We start from the raw sequence: 22578 nt of genomic DNA, 5'->3' as shown, positions 1-22578 counted from the left end.
CTTAAACATGGCATTAAAGAAAATCTGTTGGAGAGCTATTTAAAAATATAGTGGTCTACTTATTCATGCTATCCTGTGCACTGTTTCTGGTTCCTGAGGAGGTCTGGACAGAAATTAAGGTAGCAGTGTATGAAAATTCCAGGAAGATAGCAATGGAGTAGGTGGACAGACATTCTACTGGCCTCCTCCCAGGACTAAACTGGAGTTATAACTAAATCTAAGAACAATCATCCTGAAAAACCAAGTCAGGACTAAATGAAGAGGAGTCTATAACCAAGGATTTACAGAAGAAGTCACACTGAGACTGATAGGAAGGGCAGAGATGTAAAAAGGGCTACCCCAACACCCAAGAGTGAGCAGCCATCTGAGGGACTCAAGGGACATCTCAGCTGTGGGGGAGGTTAACCCTGAGAGACGTGGGTCCTAAGCCCCAGGCTGGATGCCACAGCCTAGAGCACCGGAGCCTAGAAGAGGTGCCCATATAGTATTTGGTGGTGAAAAGAGGCAAGGTTTCTGTCTGTCAGAAAGGGACAGGAGGTCTCAGAGACTCAGGCACCCTCTTAAAAGGCCAATGCAGGCCCTGGCCGGTTTGCTCAGTGGTAGAGCATCGGCCTAGCGTGCAGGAGTCCCGGGTTCGATTCCCAGCCAGGGCACACAGGAGAAGCGCCCATCTGCTTCTCCACCCCTCCCCTTCTCCTCTCTCTCTCTCTCTTCCCCTCCCGCAACCAGGGCTCCATTGGAGCAAAGTTGGCCCGGGTGCTGGAGGTGGCTCTATGGCCTCTGCCTCAGGCGCTGGAATGGCTCTGGTTGCAACAGAGCAATGCCCCAGATAGGCAGAGCATCGCCGCCTGGTGGGCATGCCAGGTGGATCCCGGTCAGGCGCATGCGGGAGTCTGTCTGACTGCCTCCCTGTTTCCAACTTCAGAAAAATAAAAATAAATAAAATAAAAAAAAAGGCCAATGCAGAAAATCATACTCACAGCTACTTATCTTGTAGATAAGTAGAGGGAGGGCTGAGAAGACCAGAGACACATGAAAAGAGTGTGAAATTGGAAGCCCCAGAGAGAAACATAGTGGGGGGACAGCCACCAGGACCCCTGAATCATTTTTTAATACCATAGCTGTCATCTTTCCTGGGTGGAGCAATCCCCTCTATATGGCACCAGTCTGGGGAAAGCAACTGCCCCACCCTTGGAAATCTCTCTTGCCCCACCCTATGGAGATTGGGCCCAGCTGAGAAGTAAGCAGCCTTTTCTAGAAAGCAGGGAACTGAGAGGACTCAGGGGGTGACCAAGACTCAGTTGTCTGGTGTTGAGACCTGAGCTTTCTCCCCTACTTTGCTGAGAATATGGCTGGTGCTTCTGCCTCACAGGAGATTTGGTAGAAATCATATGTTGGCAGAACAAATCTCTGGGTTTCAGAGGCCACACTCACTAGACTTTTAGTGGCCATACCCTACTGAGGTCTTAGAAGAAATTCAGGACAGATTCCTGGGGCCCTGGGGTGGAAACCTTACTTACCACCTTTTCTGATGCCTGATTAGCCCCAGCCCCTATACTTTACCAGAGTTTATTAAGGGGCCAAGACTAATAAGCAGCCAGCAGAAAAAGGCAGTGGGAGGTGCATCTCAGGGAACCTTGAATCTTTTGCTGACTTGCCCTTAGGCCTGGTGCTGGTAAAAGCCAGCCTAAGTGTGCAGCAACAATCAGCCCCAGTGGAAGACACTCTCAATATTCCTCCCTGAAACCAGGAACTCCTCAGCTGAAAGAACTTCTGCAAAGGGGACTCTTAGACCTACCCAACCTGAACTTCCTGCTCATCTCTCTGGGGAGAAATAGAATTGCAGTATCCAGCAGTAGCTGTGGGATTAGGCTCTGGAGTAGGGGCCACTTTCCCCAAACAAAATCCTGACCAAAAGACCTCCCCAACTAGGAGGTCCCACTAATGTTGTTCGCCTGACCTCAGTTGCCCTAACCCACTAAGTTTGCAACCTGTGGAGGGGTTTCTACAGAAAACTCTGTGGGAAGACCAGTAAGCTACAAGAGGAGATGGAGCAGCTAAAAAGTAGAGGTAAATTTTTTTAAATAGATTTTAGCAATCAAGGAAGGGAAAGAAAGAGAGAGAAAGAAAGAAAGAGAGAGACAGAAACATAGATCCACTCCTGTATGTGCCTTGACCAGGGAGTGAGCTGGTGACTTCTGCACTTCAAGACAATGCTCAAACCAACTGAGCTATGCAGCCAGGACTAGTGGCGGCAAATCTTAAGGAACTTGGGCCCTTTTAAAGAGCTCCTGTCAACTCTAAGCAGGAGGAAGTTGATACTTATATACAGGTTTGCCCCTTGCACACACACCAGGCACAGAAAACATAAACACAAACAGTAAACAGAGTAGTAGCTCCAGACAGGTATCCCACAGTGCAGTGGAGGAATGCAAATAATTTAACGAGTTCTCTGCCTTAATGACTGTTTTAAGTACAAAAAAAGATATATCAAAAGGTAGTTTATTATTTCATGTACATAAATAAGAAAAATAAGAGAGGTACACAAAACTAGATTATGTTATAAGAGTTTTAAAATATTAACAAAAATATTAAATAATACCTGACAAAAAACAATAAAACTGTTATTTAAAATATTTCCATATTACTTCTTTATTGGTGTCCTCACTTGCACTTTTTTTTTCATCTGTGGACAGAATGAATATTACTATGGGCACTTAGAATATGCTGTTGTGCAGATGAAGATTTAAAAAGAATGAGGAATATAAATGTTATTTTCACATTGGGCAGCTGTTCAGGAGCCCACCATAGAGAGAACCCTCATTACAAGTGCCATTTTAACAACTGATTCGCTGAACTCAACAAAAAATTAGTCACTGGTTCTACCAAACCAGTGTGAACCAGATGAATCCCACCACTGCCACAGTGGGATACAAAGTCTGATATCAACCCGTATCTGAACCCTGCCCAAGAGGACCCAGTACCAATACAGCCAGCAGTGGGATGCAGCTCACATCAATGCTAGACTCAATTAGCTACACAAGCAACATGCTCAAAGGAGTCCAGCAGGTACCAGACCCTGCTGAGAGTAACTACACCACAGGACAGACACTGCACAGCATCTAATACATGTAATCAAGGTTGACCTTTTCAGCCTGCCAGTCTGAAGGGTTAACTCCACCCATAAAAGGGCCAACAGCATTCAAGACTCATATATAACAGGAGGTTAAATATGACCCTTAAGAAACATTCCTAGAATGAAGAGCTCAGATGGCCTGGAGGTCAGTACCACTGAGCCTACCTTCCTCATAAAGACATTACATTAAATTTTGGAGTCAGAGCAGGGCTACCTAATACACAGACAAAATGGGCAGGCAAGAAAATATGCCCCAAATGAATCAACAAGAGAGATCCCCAAAAGAAAATAATTAAATGAAATGAAAGCAACCAAACTACCAGACACAAAGTTTAAAATAATAGTTATTAAGATGCGCAACAATCTTAGAGTAAGAATGAATGAGCTCAGTGAGAATTTAAAGAGATAGTAAGCATTAAAAGGGACACTAAAACCTTAAAAATGAACCAGTCAGAAATGGCAAATGCAATATCTGAAATGAAGACTGCACTAGAAGGAATCAACAGCAGGTTGGATGAAGCAGAGGATGGAATCAGTGATTTAGAAAACAAGATAAATGTAAGTACAGAAGCAGAACAGCAAAAGGGGAAGAGGCTCAAGAAGGCTGAGGAAACTAAGAGACATCTGCAATAACAACAAGTAAAACAATATCTGCATCATAGGGGTTCCTGAAGGAGAAGAGAACAAACAAGAAATAGTGAACTTGTTTGAAGAAATCATAGCTAAAAACTTCCCTAACCTGATGAAGGAACAAGTCACACAAGTGTGAGAAGCACAAAGAGTTCCATTAAAGATGAATCCAAAGAGGCCCATACCAAGACACATCCAGAATTAAAATGCCAAAGATAAGAGAAAAAGAAAGACTCCTAAAAGCTACAAGAGAAGAACAATTAATTACCTATAAAGGAGCCCCCATGAGGCTGACATCTGACTTCTCAACAGAAACACTTCAGGCCAGAAGGGACTGGCAAGAGAAATTCAAAGTGATGCAAAACAAGAACCTACAACCAAGACCACTCTACCCACTCTGTCCAGCAAAGTATTTAAAATTGAAGTGAAGCCTGACCAGGCAGTGGCACAGTGGATAGAGCATTGGACTGGGACATGGAGGACCCAGGTTTGAGACCCCAAGGTCACCAGCTTAAGCATGGGCTCATCTGGTTTGAGCAAAGCTGACTAGCTTGAGCCCAAGTTCTCTGGCTTGAGCAAGGGGTCACTCGGTCTGCTGGAGCCCCTGGTCAAGGCACATATGAGAAAGCAATCAATGAATAACTAAGGTGCCGCAACAAAGAATTGATGCTTCTCGTCTCTCTCCCTTCCTGTCTGTCCCTATGTCCCTCTCTCTGACCCTCTCTGTCTCTGTCACACAAAAATAAAATAAAATAAAATAAAATAAAATAAAAATTGAAGCAGAAATACAGAGCTTCCCAGACAGGTAAAGGTAAAAAAAAGGTAAAGGAGTTCATTACCACCAAACCAGTATTGCAAGAAATGTTAAAGGGCTGGCTATAAGAAGAGGAAAGGGTGAGAGAAAGAGGAGTATAGGTTTAAAGAATAAAATGGCAATAAATAAACACATATAAATAATAACCTTAAATATAAGTGGATTAAATGCTTCAAACCAAAGACACTGGGTAGCCGAATGGATATGAAAACATAACCCATATATATGCTGTGTACAAGAGACCCACCTTAGAACGAAGGATACACATAGACTGAAAGTGAAGGGATGGAAAAAAATATTCTATGAAAATAGAAATTAAAAAAAAAGCTGGGGTAGCAATACTTATATCTGAAAAAATAGTCTTTAAAACAAAGGCTGTAAGGGACAAAGAAGGTCACTACATAATGATAAAGGGAGCAATCCAACAAGAGGATATAACCATTGTAAATATTTATGCACCCAACATAGGAACACTGAAATATACAAAGCAGATTTTGATAGTAATAAACAGAGAGATTGACAGCAATAAAGTAATAGTAGGGAATTTTAACAACCCATTGACAGCAATGGATAGACCCTCCAGACAGAAAATCAACAAAGAACAGCTGCCTTAAATGACACAACTAGATCAACTGGATTTAATTGATATCTTCAGAACATTTCACCCCAAAGCAGAAAATAGATATTTTTCAAGTGCAAATGATACATTTTCTAATGATACATTTTCTAAAATATACCATGTGTTAGGACACAAAACAGATCTCAGTAAATTTAAGAAGATTGAAACCATATCAAGCATCTTCTTTGACCACAATGGCATGAAACTAGAAACCATCTACAACAGAAAAACTGAAAAACATTCAAACACTTGGGGCCTAAACAGCATATTATTAAATTAAATAATAAATGGGTTAACAATAAGATCAAGAAAGAAAAATATTCCTTGAAACAAATAAAAACGAACATATAACAACTCAAAATCTGAGACACAGTGAAAGCAGTCCTGAGAGGGAAGTTCATAGCATTACAGGCATACCTCCAGAAGAAAAATTTCAAATAAGCAATCTAAGCCTGCACCTAAAGAAACTAGAAAAAAACAACAACAACAAACAAAGCCCAGAAGAAGTAAAAGGAAGGAAATAAAGGCCAGAGAGAAAAAAATGACATGGAGGTTAAAAAAGAAATACAAAATCAATGAAATCAAGAGCTGATTCTTTGAAAAGGTAAACAAGAGTGATGATACTTTCACCAGGTTCACCAAGAAAAAAGAAGAGAGGGCCCAAATAAATAAAATTAGAGATGAAAGAGGAGAAATAACAACTGACCTCAAAGAAATATAAAGGTAATAAGGAAATACAATGAAGAACTATATGCCAAAAATTGGACAACCTGGGCAAAATGGATAAATTCCTAGAAACATACACTCTTCCAAAACTGAATCTGGAAGAATCAGAAAACCTGAGCAGACCGATTACAACAAATGAAACTAAAACAGTTATCAAAATAAAACAACAAAACAAAAAACAAAACCTCCTAGTGAACAAAAGTCCTGGACCCAATGGCTTCACAAGCAAATTTTACCAAACATTCAAAGAACTAACACTTGTCCTTCTCAAACTATTTCAAAAGATTCAAGTGGAGAGAAAACTTCCAAGCTCATTTTACAAGGCATGCATTATTCTAATTCTAAAACCAGGTAAAGACAGTACAAAGGAAGAAAACTATAGGCCAATATCTCTAATGATCATAAATGCTAAAATTCTTAACACAATATTAGCAAGTTGGATCCAGCAATATATTAAAAAGATCATACACCATGATCAAGTGGAATTTAGTCTGGGAAGGCAAAGCTGGTACAATATTTTCAAATCAATAAATATGACTCATCACATAAACAAAATGAAGGATAAAAATTACATGATCATATCAATAGATGCAGAAAAAGCATTTAATAAAATCCAGGACCCATTTATAATAAAAACTCTTAGCAAAGTAGAAATAGAGGGAACATACCTCAACATAATAAAAGCCATCTATGACAAACTGACAGCCAAACTCATACTCAATGGGCAGAATCTAAAAGCAATTCCCTTAAGATCAGGAACAAAACAGGGGTGTCCCCTTTTACCACTCTTATTCAACATAGTTCTAGAAGTCCTAGCCACAGTGATTAGACAAGAAGAAATAAAAGGCATCCAAATTGGAAACGCAGAAGTTTATGACATGATACTGTACATTGGAAACCCTAAATTCTCCACCAAAAAGAAGCAACTAGACCTGCCTGACCAGGTGGTGGCGCAATAGATAGAGCATTGGCCTGGGACACTGAGGACTCATGTTCAAAGCCCCTACGTCGCAGGCTTGAATGTGGGCTCATCCAGCTTGAGCACAGGATCGCTGGCTTGAGTGTGGGATCACAGACATAACCCCATGACTGCTGGCTTGAGCCCAAAGTCACTGGCTGAAGCAAGGAGTCATCTGGCTTGGATATAGCCCTCTGGTCAATGCACATATGAGAAAGAAATCAATGAACAACTAAGGTGCCACAACAAAGAATTGATGCTTCTCTCTCTCTTCCTGCCTGTCTGTTCCTCTCTCTCGTTAAAAAAGAAGAAAAAAATATATAATATCAATATATATATAAAAATATATATATAATTGATTTTACATAGAGAGAGAGGAGAGAGAGGTCAGGGGAGCAAGAAGCATCAATTCATAATTGTTTCACTTTAGTTGTTCATTGCTTGCTTGTCATATTTGCCTTGACCAGGCAAGCCCAGGGTTTTGAATCAGCGACGTTAGCATCCCAGGTCTATGCTCTATCCACTGTGCCACCACATGGTCAGGCCATTCTTTTCATTAGATCGTTTGTGTGTTGCTGAGCTTTGGGAGTTCTTTATATATCAGAGCTGTTTGTGAATAGTATCTCCCATTTGGTTGGTTGCCTTTTTTGTTTTGCTGTCAGTTTCTTTTACTGTGCAGAAGCTTTTTAGTTTGCTATAGTTCCATTCATTGTTATTGCCTTCACTTCCCTTGCCTTTGGGGTCAAATTCATAAAATGATCTCTATAGACAATGTCCATAAGTTTAGTACCTATGTTTTCTTCTATGTAATTTATTGTTTCAGATCTTATATTTAGGCCCTTGATTCATTTTGAATTTTTGTGCATGGGGACAAACTGCAATGAAGTTTCATTCTTTTGTATATGGCTTTCCAGTTTTCCCACATCATTTATTGAAGAGGCTTTCTTTTTTCCATTTTGTGTTTTTGGCTCCTTTGTCACATATACTTATCCATATATGAGTGGTGTTATTTCCGGGCTCACGATTCTGTTCCGTTGGCCTGTCTTTCTGCCAACACCATGCTGTTTTGATTATCATGGCTCTATAATATAATTTGAAGTCAGGTAGTGTTATACCTTTGGCTCCATTCTTTTTTCTCAGGATTGCTTTGGCGTTTTAGGCTTTTTTTTTTTAAGTTTTCAGGTTTTAGGCTTTTTTAGGGTATTTTATGGTTCCATACAAACCTGGTGACTTTTTGTTTTATTTCTTTAGAAAATGACATTGGATTTTAATGGAGATTGTATTAAATTTGTATATTACTTTGAGTAATATGATCATTTAAACTATTTTGCTTCTGCCTGACCTGTGGTGGCGCAGTGGATAAAGCGTTGACCTGGAAATGCTGAGGTTGCCGGTTCGAAATCCTGGGCTTGCCTGGACAAGGCACATATGGGAGTTGATGCTTCCAGCTCCTCCCCCCTTCTCTCTCTCTGTCTCTCTCTCCTTGCTCTCTCTCTCTCTGTCTCTCTCCTTGCTCTCTCTCTCTCTGTCTCTCTCTCTCCCTCTCTCTCTCCTCTCTAAAAAAATGAATAAATAACAAAATAAATAAATAAACTATGTTGCTTCTTCCAGTTCATGAACATGGATATTTTCCCACTTCATTTTGTCTTTTTCAATTTCTTTTAATAATAATAATGCTTTGTAGTTTTTGGTATATAGATTTTTCACATCATTTGTTTATTCCTAGGTATTTTATTTTGTTGTTGTTGCAATTGTAAAAGAAATTGTTTTTTTTTCAACTCATTTATTTTTAATTTTTATTTTTATTCATTTTAGAGAAGAGAGGGAGAGACAGAGAGAGAGAGAGAGAGGAGAGAAACAGGGAGAGAGAAGAGGGGGGGGAGCTGGAAGCATCAACTCCCATATGTGCCTTGACCAGGCAAGCCCAGTGTTTTGAACCGGTGACCTCAGCATTTCCAGGTCGACGCTTTATCCACTGCGCCACCACAGGTCAGGCCTCAACTCATTTTTTGAAGTTTTGTTGTTGGCATATAGAAAAGCAGTAGATGTTTTTAAATTGATTTTGTATCCTGAGACTTTACTGTATTTATTTATTGTTTCTCATAGATTTCCAGTGGAGTCTTTGGAGTTTTCTATATACAGGATTATGTCATCAGCAAAAAGTTATGCCTTTATTTCTTCTATTCTGATATGGATGCCTTTTCTTTCTTTCTTTTGCCAGATTGCTCTGGCTAGTACTTCCAGTACTCTGGTGAATAACAATGGAGTGAGTTTCCTTGTCTTGTTCCTAATTTTAGAGGAAAAGCTTTCAGTTTTTCACCATTTAGTATGATGTTGACTGATGGTTTGTCATATATGGCCTTTATTATGTTGAGGACTTTCTTTCTATACCCATTCTATTGAGTGTTTTAAACATAAATGGATGTTGTATCTTACCAAATGCCTTTTCTGCATCTCTTGATAGGATCATATAATTGTCCTTTGTTTTCTTTTTTTTTTTTTTTTTGTATTTTTCTGAAGCTGGAAACGGGGAGAGACAGTCAGACAGACTCCCGCATGCGCCCGACCGGGATCCACCCGGCACGCCCACCAGGGGCGATGCTCTGCCCACCAGGGGGCGATGCTCTGCCCCTCCGGGGCATCGCTCAGCCGCGACCAGAGCCACTCTAGCGCTTGGGGCAGAGGCCAAGGAGCCATCCCCAGCGCCCGGGCCATCTTTGCTCCAATGGAGCCTTGGCTGTGGGAGGGGAAGAGAGAGACAGAGAGGAAGGAGGGGGGTGTGGGGGTGGAGAAGCAAATGGGCGCTTCTCCTATGTGCCCTGGCCGGGAATCGAACCTGGGTCCCCCGCACGCCAGGCCGACGCTCTACCGCTGAGCCAACCGGCCAGGGCTCCTTTGTTTTCTTGATATGGTGTTTACATTGATCGATTTGCGTATGTTAAACCATTTTTGTGCTTTTGAAGAGAATCCTACTTGATCATGATGTATTATTTTTTGCAACGTATTGTACTTGATTTGCTAGTATTTTGTTTAGAATTTTTGCATCTGTATTCATTAGAGATAGCAATCTGTAGTTTTTCTTTTTGGGTGTATTGTCCATGTCAGGTTTTGGTGTCAGGGCCTTTGGTATCAGTTGGCCTTATAAAATATGTTAGAGAGTATTGGTCCTTCTCATATTTTTTGAAAGATTTTTTTTTCCTGAAGTTGGAAATGGGGAGGCAGTCAGACGGACTCCCACATGCGCCCTACCGGGATCCACCCAGCATGCCCACCAGGGGGCGATGCTCTGCCCATCTGGGGCATTGCTCTGTTGTGACCAGAGCCATTCTAACACCTGAGGCAGAGGCCACGGAGCCATCCTCAGCACTCGGGCCAACTTAGCTCCAATGGAGCCTTGGCTGCAGGAGGGGAAGAGAGAGACAGAGAGGAAGGAGAGGGGAAGGGGTGGAGAAGCAGATGGGCGCTTATGCTGTGTGCCCTGGCCGGGAATCGAACCTGGGACTCCCACACGCCAGGCCAACGCTCTACCACTGAGCCAACCAGCCAGGGCTAGACCTTTTTTTGGAAGATTTTGAGAAGGATAGGTTCCAAATCTTCTTGGAATATTTGGTAGAATTCACTAGTGTAGCCATCTGGTCCTGGACTTTTATTTTTGGGGAGGTATTTATAGTTGTTTCTATTTCCTCCCTGCTCATAGGTCTGTTTAGGTTTTCCACTTCTTTGTGACTCAGTCTAGGAAGATTGTATAGTTCTAGGAACCTATCCATTTCTTTTAGATTGTTGATTTTGGCAGCATATAATCTTTTTTTTTTTTTTTTGTATTTTTCCGAAGCTGGAAACGGGGAGAGACAGTCAAACAGACTCCTGCATGCGCCCGACCGGGATCCACCCGGCACGCCCACCAGGGGCGACGCTCTGCCACGACCAGAGCCACTCTAGCGCCTGGGGCAGAGGCCAAGGAGCCATCCCCAGCGCCTGGGCCATCTTTGCTCCAATGGAGCCTTGGCTGTGGGAGGGGAAGAGAGAGACAGAGAGGAAGGGGGGGGGGTGGAGAAGCAAATGGGCGCTTCTCCTATGTGCCCTGGCCGGGAATCGAACCTGGGTCCCCCGCACGCCAGGCCGACGCTCTACCGCTGAGCCAACCGGCCAGGGCCTGCAGCATATAATCTTTCATAGTAGTTTTCTTTTCACAGAGACAGAGAGTAAGGGAGAAGGACAGACAGGGACAGATAGGAAGGGAGAGAGATGAAAAGCATCAATTCTTCATTGCAGCATCTTAGTTGTCCATTGATTTCTTGTTTATCAATTGCTTTCTCATATGTGCCTTGACCGGGGGGCTACAGCAGAGTGAGTGACCTCCTTCTCAAGCCAGAAACCTTGGGCTTCAAGCCAGTGACCTTTGGGCTCAAACAAGCGACCATGGGGTCATGTCTATGATCTCATGCTCAAGCCTGCAACTTTGTGCTCAAGCTGGTGAGCTCATGCTCAAGCCGGCATGGGGTTTCGAACTTGGGTCCTCCACATCCCAGTCCGATGCTCTAGCCACTGCACCACCACCTGGTCAGGCTTTCATAGTATTCTAGTATGATCCTTTGTATATCTATGCTATCTGTGGTAATTTCTCCTCTTTCACTTCAGACTTTTGTTTATATGAGTCATTTCTCTTTTTTCCTTACTGAGTCTAGCCAGGGGTTTGTCAATTTTATTGATCTTTTCAAAGAACCAGCTCTTTCTTTTATTAATTTTTCTAGTTTTTTTTCTCTATTTCATTTAGTTCTGCTCTAATTTTTACTATTTCCTTTCTTCTGCTGACTTTGGGTTGCCTTTGTTCTTCCTTTTCTAGTTTTTTAAGATGTGATGTTAGGTTATTTACTTGGGATCTCTCCTGTTTCTTGATATAAGCCTGTAATGATATAAACTTCCCTCTCATTACTGCTTTTGCTGCATTCCAGAAGTTTTGATATGTTGTGTTGTCATTCTCATTTATCTGTATATATCTTTTCATCTCTGCTTTTATATTTTCTTTGGCCCATTTTTTAGAAGTATATTGTTTATTTCAACATTTTTGTGGGGAATTACTTCCTTTTTGCAATTGAATTCTTTTTTTTCTCTAAGATTTTATTTATTCATTTTAGAGAGGAGAGAGAGAGAGAGAGAGAGAGAGAGAGAGAGAGAGAGAAGGGGGAAAAAGCAGGAAGTATCAACTCCTATGTGTGCCTTGACCAGGCAAGCCCAGGGTTTCGAACCAGCGAACTCAGCCTTCCAGGTCAATGCTTTATCCACTGTACCACCACAGGCCAGGCTGCAGTTGAATTCTAATTTTACAGCCTTATGGTCAGAGAATTTGCTTGGTATAATCTCAATCCTGAATTTGTTGAGTTGTTTCTTTGTTTGTTTTTTCAGGGACAGAGAGAGAGTCAGAGAGGGGGATAGATAGGGACAGACAGACAGGAATGGAGAGAGATGAGAAGCATCAATCATCAGTTTTTTGTTGCGACACCTTAGTTGTTCATTGATTGCTTTCTCATATGTGCCTTGACTACAGGCCTTCAGCAGACTGAGTAACCCCTTGCTCGAGGCTTGGGTCCAAGCTGGTGAGCTTTTTGCTCAAGCCAGATGAGACTGCACTCAAGCTGGAGACCTCGGGATCTCGAACCTGGGTCCTCTGCATCCCAGTCCGATGCTCTACCCACTGCGCCACCGCCTGGTCAGGCTGAGGTTAGTTTTGTAGCCCAACATATGGTCTGTCCTTGAGAATGTTCCATGTACAGTGAAAAAAGAAAGTATAATCTGATGTTCTGGCATGACATGTCCTGTAAATGTCTATTATGTCCATTTGGTCTAATGTGTCATTTGAGGCCGATATTTCTTTGCTGACTTTGATTTTCTGTTTGATCTATCTAAAGCTGTCAATGGCAAGTTGAGATCTCCAAATATGACTGTGTTTTGTTTCTCATTTTTGTTCTTTTAGTAAATGTCTTCAGTGATAGGATTCAGCTGGTTCTCACTGGTTCAGCAGAATCAATACCTAATTTTTTGTTGTATTCTGTGAACTGGCTGTTAAAACGGCACTTGTAGGTTGACCTGTGGTGGCACAGTGGATGGAGCATTAACCTAGTCGCTGATTTGAAACCCTGGGCTTGCCAGTGAAGGCACATATGGGAAGCAACTACTATGAGTTGATGCTTCCCACTTCTCTTTACTCACTCTCTCCCTGAAAACCAATAAATAATTTAAAAAATCTAAAAAAAATGGCACTTGTAATGAAGGTTCTTTCTAAGGTTGGCACCTGGGCAGCAACTCAATGTGGAAATCACAAATTTACATTTCTTAATCTTTTTTAGCATTCATCTGCGCAACAGCATATTCTAAAGCACCCATAGTAATGTTCATTCTGTGCATAGGTGAAAAAAATTTGTTTGAACTATGCTTATAATATTTATTTATTCATTTCATAAAACTCACTATACCTTTGATGAAATATATTTAATTTTCTTGCGTTAGTTACTTCAGTAAATAAACATATAAAGAGAAAAAGTGCCAAATAACTAGGGGGTGACAAGCTATCATTTGTTTCAGCTTTGTGTTATGCCCCAAATTCCCCCAAGATATGAGATCACTGGTGTTCCCCAAATGGTGAAACCAATAGGAAGCTAGGGCACAATGAATCAATAGAAATATAGATTTTTAGCTTATCTTATCACCCATCTCAGAAGCTGTGGAAGAATGCTTACAAGTTTCCCGTAACAAACAAGTTTGTCATACACATTACTCAATCATATTTAATCTGCATACCCTATGCCATTTATGAATTCAGCCTAGAAAATTTCATTTAGTATTGGTAAAATGAAGAAAATGTATGTTACATTAATATTTTTTCATTAATATTTTAAAATTCTTTCTTATAATCTAGTTTTGTGTACCTCTTTTATTCTTATTTAAGTATTAAATGCATGAAATAATAAACTACCCTTTGGTATATCATTTTTTTATACTTAAAATGGTCACTAGGGCAGAGAACCAATTGTTAAATTATTTGAATCCCACCACTGGATGTCTTATATATTTTGTTGCTCTTTTTTTTTTCTCGTATTTTTCTGAAGCTGGAAACGGGGAGGCAGTCACACAGATTCCCGCATGCGCCCCGACCGGGATCCACCTGGCACACCCACCAGGGGGCGATGCTCTGCCCATCCGCGGCATCGCTCTGTTTCGACTAGGGCCACTCTAGCGCCTAAGGCAGAGGCCATGGAGCCATCCCCAGCGCCCGGGCCATCTTTGCTCCAATGGAGCCTTGGCTGCAGGAAGGGAAGAGAGAGAGAGACATACAGAGAGGAAGGAGAGGGGGAGGGGTGGAGAAGCAGATGGGCGCTTCTCCTGTGTGCCCTGGCCGGGAATCGAACCCGGGACTTCTGCACACCAGGCCGATGCTCTACCACTGAGCCAACCGGCCAGGGCCTATTTTGGTGCTCTTGATTTAGTGCATATATACTAAAAGGTGTTGTCTTCTTGATGTAGTGACCCCTTTATCATTATGAAATGTCCATCTTTGCCTCACTTCTTTTTAAGCGAGAGGAGTAGAAATAGTAAGGCACACTCCCACATGCGCCTCACCAGGATTTACCTGGCAGCCACGTCTGCAGTCAATGCTCAAGTACTGGGTTATTTTTAGCACTTCAGCCTGGGGACACACACGAATCAATCAAGCCACTTACTGGCTGGGGAAGGGAAAGAGGGAAAGAAGAGGAAAGCGGGGAAAGCAGCAGATGGCCGCTTCTTCTGTGTGCCCTGACCAGGAATCGAACTGGGGATGTCCATACACCAGGCTGACACTCTATCCACTGAGCCACCAGCCAGGGCTTATCTTTGTCTCTTGTTACCTTTGTTGTCTTGAAGTCAGTTTTTAGCAAAAGGGAGAGACAGATACAGGCAGGCAGGAAGGGAGATGAGAAGCATCAACTCATAGTTGTGGCACCTTAGTTATTCATTAATTGCTTTCTCATATATGCCTTTACCAGGGGGCTTCAGCCAAGCCAGTGACCTTGGGCTTAAAGTCAGAGACCTTTGGGCTGAAGCCAGCAACAATGGGGTTATATCTATGATCCCATACTCAAGCCGGCAACCTCGGGGTTTTGACTGTAGGTCCTAAGCAACTCAGGCCGATGCTCTATCCACAGTGCCACTGCCTGGTCAGGCTTGAAGTCAGGTTTGTCAGATATAAGTCAGTATTGTCAGACACCTGCTTTACTTTGGGTGTTATTTGCTTGGAGAATCATTTTTCAATCTTTCACTTAGAATCTTCTTTTCCCCTGTAGCTTAGAAGTATCTCTGAAGGCAGCATATGATTGGCTTTGCTTTCGGATCCAATCTGTTACTCTGTGCCTATTGGTGAGTTCAGTCCATTTACATTTAGGGTAATTATTGACGCTTGAGGATTTCCTATAGCCATTTTATGTTTTATTTTCTGGTAGCACTGTGCCTCCTTTGGTTCTTTTCCTTTGTGTTTCTGTCAGTTGTTTTTGTTTGGTGGTATTCCATGCTTCTTTCCTCAATTTCCTCTTTTTGTAAGCTATGTATTTCAGGGTTTTTGTGTTGTTGTTTTTTTGTGGGGGTGGTTACCATTAGATTAGTGAGAAAAAAAGTTTCACAGATACAAGAGTCTTTGTCTTATGAGTACTTCTGTCCTCCATCCTCCTTTGCTACTTTTGAGTTTATCCTTTTTGTTATTGTTCTCACAGATTATCTTTGTTTATATTGTAACCTTGTTGGAGCTTTTACTTGTAGTATTGTATTCTTTTGTACTTTGTATCCAGTAGAATAACCCCCTTCAGTAGTTCTTGTAGTGGGTGTTTTCTGGTGACATATCCCCTTAGCTTCTGTATGTCTGAAAAAGTTTTTATTCTTTCTTCATATTTGAAGTATAGCTTTGATGGATATAGTATTCTTGGCTAGGAATTCTTCTCTTTCAGTACTTTGAATGTTTGGGTCCATTCTCTTCTGGCTTGTAGAGTTTCTGCTGAGAAGGCTGATGATAACCTGATGGGTCTTCCTTTATATGTTATGTTCTTCTTTTCCCTAGCTGTCTTGAGCGTTCTTTCTAATTAATTTTTGACAGTTTTATTATAATGTGCCTTGGAGAAGGCCTGTTTGGGTTGAGGTTACTAGGCATTGTACTTGCTTCTTGGATTCAAGGACCTAACTCTTTCCATAGGCTTGGGAAGTTCTCATTAATTATTTAATGTTTGAATATGCTCTCCATACCCTTCTCCCTCTCTTCTTCTGAAATATCCATTATTCTTATATTGCACTTTCTGGTAGAGTCATACAGTTCTCATAGAGTTCTCTCATTTTTTTAAATTCTTGAGTGTCTCTCTTCTTCCCTCTGTATCATTTCTAGTTGCCTGTCTTCATTGTCACTGATTCTCTCCTCTATCTGGCCCATTCTATTAGCTAAACTTGCTAGCTCATTTTATAATTCTTGTATTGAGCTCATCTCTGTTTTTAAAGTTTCAATATTTTTGGTGAGGTATTTGTTTTGTTTTCTGAGCTCATTAAGTTGCCCATCAGTGTTTTCTCACATCTTGTTAAATATTTTCAGAACTTCAATTTTGAATTCTCTATTGTTTAACTCCAAGGTTCACATGTGATTCTGTTTTCTGGAGCATTTTCATTTTCTTTCTGAACTGCATCTTTTTCTTGAGTACCCATGATAGTCACTTTTTCTCTCCCTTGAAGGCATTTGAGAGTGGTATTGTAAAGAAACCAAACAAAATACAATAGAAAATAAATTGAAAAATAATAAATAAGAGAAAACCCACAAAAAAAAACAAAGAAGAAAAACCAAAAATTAATAAAACAAAAACCAAAAGAAAAACAAAAAATTAGAAAAAAAAATCACCCCAAAACTCAAGAAAACAGAAAAGAAGCACTTCCAAAATGTTTTTCTATTTTTTTCCAGTATGTGGCACTGGATTACAAGTTTTAGCTCTGTAAAATCCCAGGCTGACCTCTACCGAGAAGCTGCTGTAGGATGATGGAGGCAGGGTTGCAGGTGGTTACACCAATGAGTGGGGTGGGGTCTGCTGTGTGGTTCATGGCATTAGAAATGGTGACCTCAAGCCTCTGGGTGCTCCTCCCTGTGTCTCAACAGATGATGGGACCAGACCCAGAGTACCTCTGTTCTTCCAGAGAGAGGCCTTGTAGAAATAAATGTGGAGGCCCTGGCCAGTTGGCTCAGTGGTAGAGCGCCGGCCTGGCGTGCAGGAGTCCCAGGTTCGATTCCTGGCCAGGGCACACAAGAGAAGCGCCCATCTGCTTCTCCACCCTCCCCCTCTCCTTCCTCTCTGTCTCTCTCTTCCCCTCCCACAGGCAAGGCTCTATTGGAGCAAAGTTGGCCCGGGCACTGAGGATGGCTCCGTGGCCTCTGCCTCAGGTGCTAGAATGGCCCTGGTTGCAACAGAGCAATGCCCCAGATGGGCAGAGCATCGCCCCCTGGTGAGTGTGCCGGGTGGATCCCGGTCGGGCGCATGCGGGAGTCTGTCTGACTGCCTCCCCGTTTCCAACTTCAGAAAAATACAAAACTAAACAAAAAAAAAAAGAGAAATAACTGTAGAGTATGTCCCTGCCACTCTCCATACTACGAGGGGGGGGGCAGGATCAGGGAGACTAGGGGGCTGCACTTCTAATTTTCTGTGTCTTTGTTCTAAGTGTGGGCTGCCAGAAAACTGTGGGAACACTGATGGTGAGCCCACCTTCCACTGCCACTTTGGTTCAGCATCTCTCCAAATGCCCCCAGTCTCTCTGCTCCTCCTGGCAGAAGAAGATGCAGACACTCCAGGTTTCTCTCCTCTCCAGAGCTCCAGTAGATGAAAGCCCAGAGAGTAAGGGCCTCTCCACTCTTCCAGAGCCCTATCATGAGTACTTCTTATCTCCCCCGCTCCCGTATTTTACCCTTCCCACCTTTAGTACATTCAACACACAGGTCTTTTAGGCAAGCCTGCAAGCCCAGCTGGGGTTCCCTTGCTGAGTTATAACTACTCAATTTGTTGAAACTTCAAGGGGAGAGATCAAGGATATCTCTCATTCTGCCATTACTCTGATATCTTTTTAAAAAACATTTTATTAATTTTTAGAGAGAGGAGAGAGAGAAAGAGAGAAGTGGGGAGGAGTGGGAAGCATCAACTTGTAGTTGCTCTTCCTATGTGCCTTGACCAGGCAAGCCTGGCATTTCAAACTGGCTCAGCATTCCAGGTTGATACTTTATCCACTGTACTACCACAGGTCAGGCTCACTGTGGTTTTGATTTGAATTTTCCTAGTCATGTTGAACATCCTTTTACGTGTTTACTGGCCATTTGTACATGTTCTTTGTCCTATGTATACTGTAAATCTATAATAACTTCAAAACAAAATGTTTTGGCCCTGGCCAGGTTGCTCAGTGGATAGAGCATCATCCTTGTGCAGTTCCATCCCTAGTCAGAGCACATATGAGAAGCAACCAGTGAATGCACAACTAAGTAGAACAAGTTGATGCTTCCCTCTCTCTCCCCTTTCCTAGGACTCTCCTTTCCTTTCTCTTTCTCTCAAACTAATAGAAAAATCAAAATAAAAAAATTTCAAAAATTATTAATGATAATTCTTCCTCCAAAATAGTTGTGCACTCAAACATTCAATAAAGATTTCTTCCAAATTTCAGATTTTATCATAACCCATATATTATACCCAAATACAGAAAAAGGTGAATTATTATCCAATATTCTTGACTATATACCAAGGAAACTAGGGAAAGTCAAGACTTGTCTCTAATCTAACTGAATTAAGAATATGGTAGATATCAGCTCAAATCTCCAGACAAGATCTGAACTTGATAAACATAGGGCTAAGAAAAGATGTAAAAAAATAAAAAGGTTTTAAAAGGGTAAGGCTGAGCTCAGGTTAAAACATAACACTTGGTTACGGGGCAGGGGAGGGAAGGAGGGAGAGGGAAAGGGGGAGAGGGAGGGGCACAAAGAAAACTAGATAGAAGGTGACGGAGGACAATCTAACTTTGGGTGATACGTATGCAACATAATTGAAGGACAAGATAACCTGGACATGTTTTCTTTGAATATATGTACCCTGATTTATTGATGTCACCCATTAAAATTAATAAAAATTTATTTATAAATAAAACAAAAAAACCAAAAAACATAACACTTGTCAAAAAGCATGAACTGTGGGGTTAAAGAGTGATTCCAGCCCTGGCCGGTTGGCTCAGTGGTAGAGCGTCGGCCTGGCGTGCGGAAGTCCGGGGTTCGATTCCCGGCCAGGGCACACAGGAGAGGCGCCCATCTGCTTCTCCACCCCTCCCCCTCTCCTTCCTCTCTGTCTCTCTCTTCCCCTCCCGCAGCTGAGGCTCCATTGGAGCAAAAGATGGCCCAGGGCACTGGGGATGGCTCCTTGGCCTCTGTCCCAGGCGCTAGAGTGGCTCTGGTCATGACAGAGCGACGCCTCAGATGGGCAAAGCATCGCTCCCTGGTGGGTGTGCCGGGTGGATACCGGTCGGGCGCATGCGGGAGTCTGACTGCCTCCCCGTTTCCAGCTTCAGAAAAATACAAAAAAAAAAAGTGATTCCAGAATGGGGTCAAACTACTAGAAATATAACAATGGATAAAAAAAATCACTATGCAATAAATAGTTTTGAAAAAACTAGACATTTTATTTTTAAATTTACTGTTTTAGCAAGAGAGAGGAAGGGAGAGAGGGAGAGAGAGACAGTGAGAGAGAAATATCAATTTGCTGTTCCACTTATTTATGTATGCTAATTCTTTTTTTTTTTTTTTTTTTGTATTTTTCTGAAGTTGGAAATAGGGAGACAGTCAGACAGACTCCCACATGCACCTGACCGGGATCCACCCGACATGCCCACCAGGGGGCGATGCTCTGCCCATCTGGGGAGTTGCTTTGCTGCAACCAGGGCCATTCTAGCACCTCAGTCAGAGGCCATGGAGCCATCCTCAGCGCCCAGGCCAACTTTGCTCCAATAGAGCCTTGGCTGCGGGAGGGGAAGAGAGAGACAGAGAGGAAGGAGAGGGGGAGGGGGGGAGAAGCAGATGGGCGCTTCTCCTGTGTGCCCTGACTGGGAATCGAACCCAGGACTCCTGCACACCAGGCTGACTCTCTACCACTAAGCAAACCGGCCAGGGCTTGTATGCTAATTCTTCTACGTGCCCTGACTAGGGATTGAACCCACAATTTTGGCATATTCCAACAACGCTTTAACCAACTGAACTGCCTGGCCAGGGCTGAGATTTTTTTTTTAATTTTTATTTATTGATTTTAGTGAGAGAAGAAGGGAGGAAGGGGGACAGAGAGAGAGAGGGAGAGAGGGAAGGAGGAAGGGGGAGAGAGAGAGAGAAAGAGAGAGAGAGAGAGAGAGAGAGAGAGAAAAGGGAAGAGGGAGAGAGAGGAACATTAATCTGCTCCTGTATGTGCCCTGACCGGGTATCAAACCAGCAAACTCTATGCTTCAGGCAATGCTCTAACCAACTGAGCTATCTGGCCAGGGCCAGGGCTGAGATGTTTTAATAATAGAATATAGATCCATACCTGACTATAACTAATCCAAACACCATTAATTCATTTAATAAATACTTATTTGTAACAACTATATGTCAGTCACTCTGTTGGATATAGGGCAACAGTTTTTAGCAAAATAGGCATAATCATTGTCCTCAAAGTTTATAATCTGACAAGAGAAGCAAATGATGACTACCATGATCTTGGAAGTTCAGGAAGCTCTGAAAACAGGAAAAGGGAAAACATGCCTGAGGAACTGATGTTTAAGCTGGAACTGTGCAATGAATAGAGAGCAAGTGTTGCAGATAAAAGGAACTGTGTTTATTTAAAAAACCAAAAAGTTAGAGGTAAAAAGGAACAAGGCATTTTCTAGAAACTGAAAGTTCAGTATGGCTGAAACATAAGAGAGGAAAAGTAATAAGACTTGAGGCTGGAGAAGCTGTCAGGAGCCGGTTACTCAGGTAAAGTCACAAACTCAAATGCCTATAGGTATTAAGTAGATAACATAAACAGGTTTATCAAGCTAAATATAAAATAACAGGGAATGGTAGGAAACGCAGAAGACTGAAAAGTGTAGTATAAATGGCATAGCCAAACTTATATGCTTAAATAAAAAACAAGACTACAAACCAAGATAGTCTACAGGTCACCAGTTTGTGATCTCTGTCATCGAGAGGGTCCTAGAAAACCATATTCAGAAGTTTAAAATTTACCTTAAATTCAATAGGAAGCCAACAAGGGAACTGAAACAGTAAACACATGATATATTTTTTTTTTGGGGGGGGGGAATATCATTCTAGCTTAAATACTAGAGAAATGCCAGTTTTTTTTTTCAAAAGGTTCTTTAAAAATTTTATTTATTTATTAATTTTAGATATAGAAAGGAAGAAACAGATAGACAGAAACACTAATCTGTTCCTGTATGTGCCCTGACCGGGAATTGAACCCACAACCTTCACATTTTGGGATGATACTCTAACCAAAAGAGTTATCTGACAAGGGTGAAATACCAGTTAAGAAGCCACTCTGGAAGTATAGGTAAAAGGTTGCAGTGGGTATATAAGAAATGTGTTTGAGAGACATTTAAAAATAACTAATGGCATTCAATTAAGTATTGAATGTAGAAGGTGAGAGAGAAGGGTAACTCTTGGGATTTTGTCTTAAATAACTGGGTTAAAGGATAACTGGAGAAAAAGTAGGTGTGGGACAAGAAAACAAATTTGACAGATGTTTAATAATCAGATACTTATACAATTTAGAGGCATCAAAATTGATTGAGTCCTTATCCCTTTACCAAGTAACTTCATTTCTGGTATTATTCCATATGAAAACTAACCAAAAGGAAAAAAATTGTACAAAAATACTGTCATGGCCCTGGCCGGTTGGCTCAGCGGTAGAGCGTCGGCCTAGCGTGCGGAGGACCCGGGTTCGATTCCCGGCCAGGGCACACAGGAGAAGCGCCCATTTGCTTCTCCACCCCTCCGCCGCGCCTTCCTCTCTGTCTCTCTCTTCCCCTCCCGCAGCCAAGGCTCTATTGGAGCAAAGATGGCCCGGGCACTGGGGATGGCTCTGTGGCCTCTGCCTCAGGCGCTAGAGTGGCTCTGGTCGCAACATGGCGATGCCCAGGATGGGCAGATCATCGCCTCCTGGTGGGCAGAGCGTCGCCCCACGGTGGGTGTGCCGGGTGGATCCCGGTCGGGCGCATGCAGGAGTCTGTCTGACTGTCTCTCCCTGTTTCCAGCTTCAGAAAAATGCAAAAAAAAAAAATACTGTCATGACATTTACAGTAATAAAAAACTGGAAGTAAAAAACAAAAACAAAAAACTGGAAGTAATGTAAAAGTTCAATATGGATAATATGGTTAATTAAATTGGCAGATTGTTCCTCTGGATTTTTAGAACAGAAAGTACTCTATGTGAACTTGACGGCACCTGTGCATATGAAATAATTACTATTTTAAGGAACTTCAAATGGATAAATACACAATGATCATAAATGCAGATAGGTGCAACAACAAAGAGTGGAACAGAAAATTTATAGAGGTATAAGCTACTGAGTACACTGTTTATCAGGTTTTTACTTTTGTGAAAAATAAAGGTGGGATATGCCATATATCTGCTCGCAAATCAGGAAGTCAGC

At 41.9% G+C, this 22578-nt stretch overlaps 1 protein-coding gene across 2 annotated transcripts in view; it reads right to left on the bottom strand.

Moving 5' to 3' along the window:
* The window catches only part of NUP210L (nucleoporin 210 like), a 148838-nt gene that overhangs the window by 90031 nt on the left and 36229 nt on the right, over positions 1-22578 (bottom strand). The gene's annotated exons all lie outside the window — the stretch shown is intronic.

The sequence above is a fragment of the Saccopteryx bilineata genome, chromosome 2 (genome assembly GCF_036850765.1).
Source record: "Saccopteryx bilineata isolate mSacBil1 chromosome 2, mSacBil1_pri_phased_curated, whole genome shotgun sequence".
Lineage (NCBI taxonomy): Eukaryota > Metazoa > Chordata > Mammalia > Chiroptera > Emballonuridae > Saccopteryx > Saccopteryx bilineata.
This window is presented reverse-complemented; position numbering and strand designations above follow the sequence as displayed.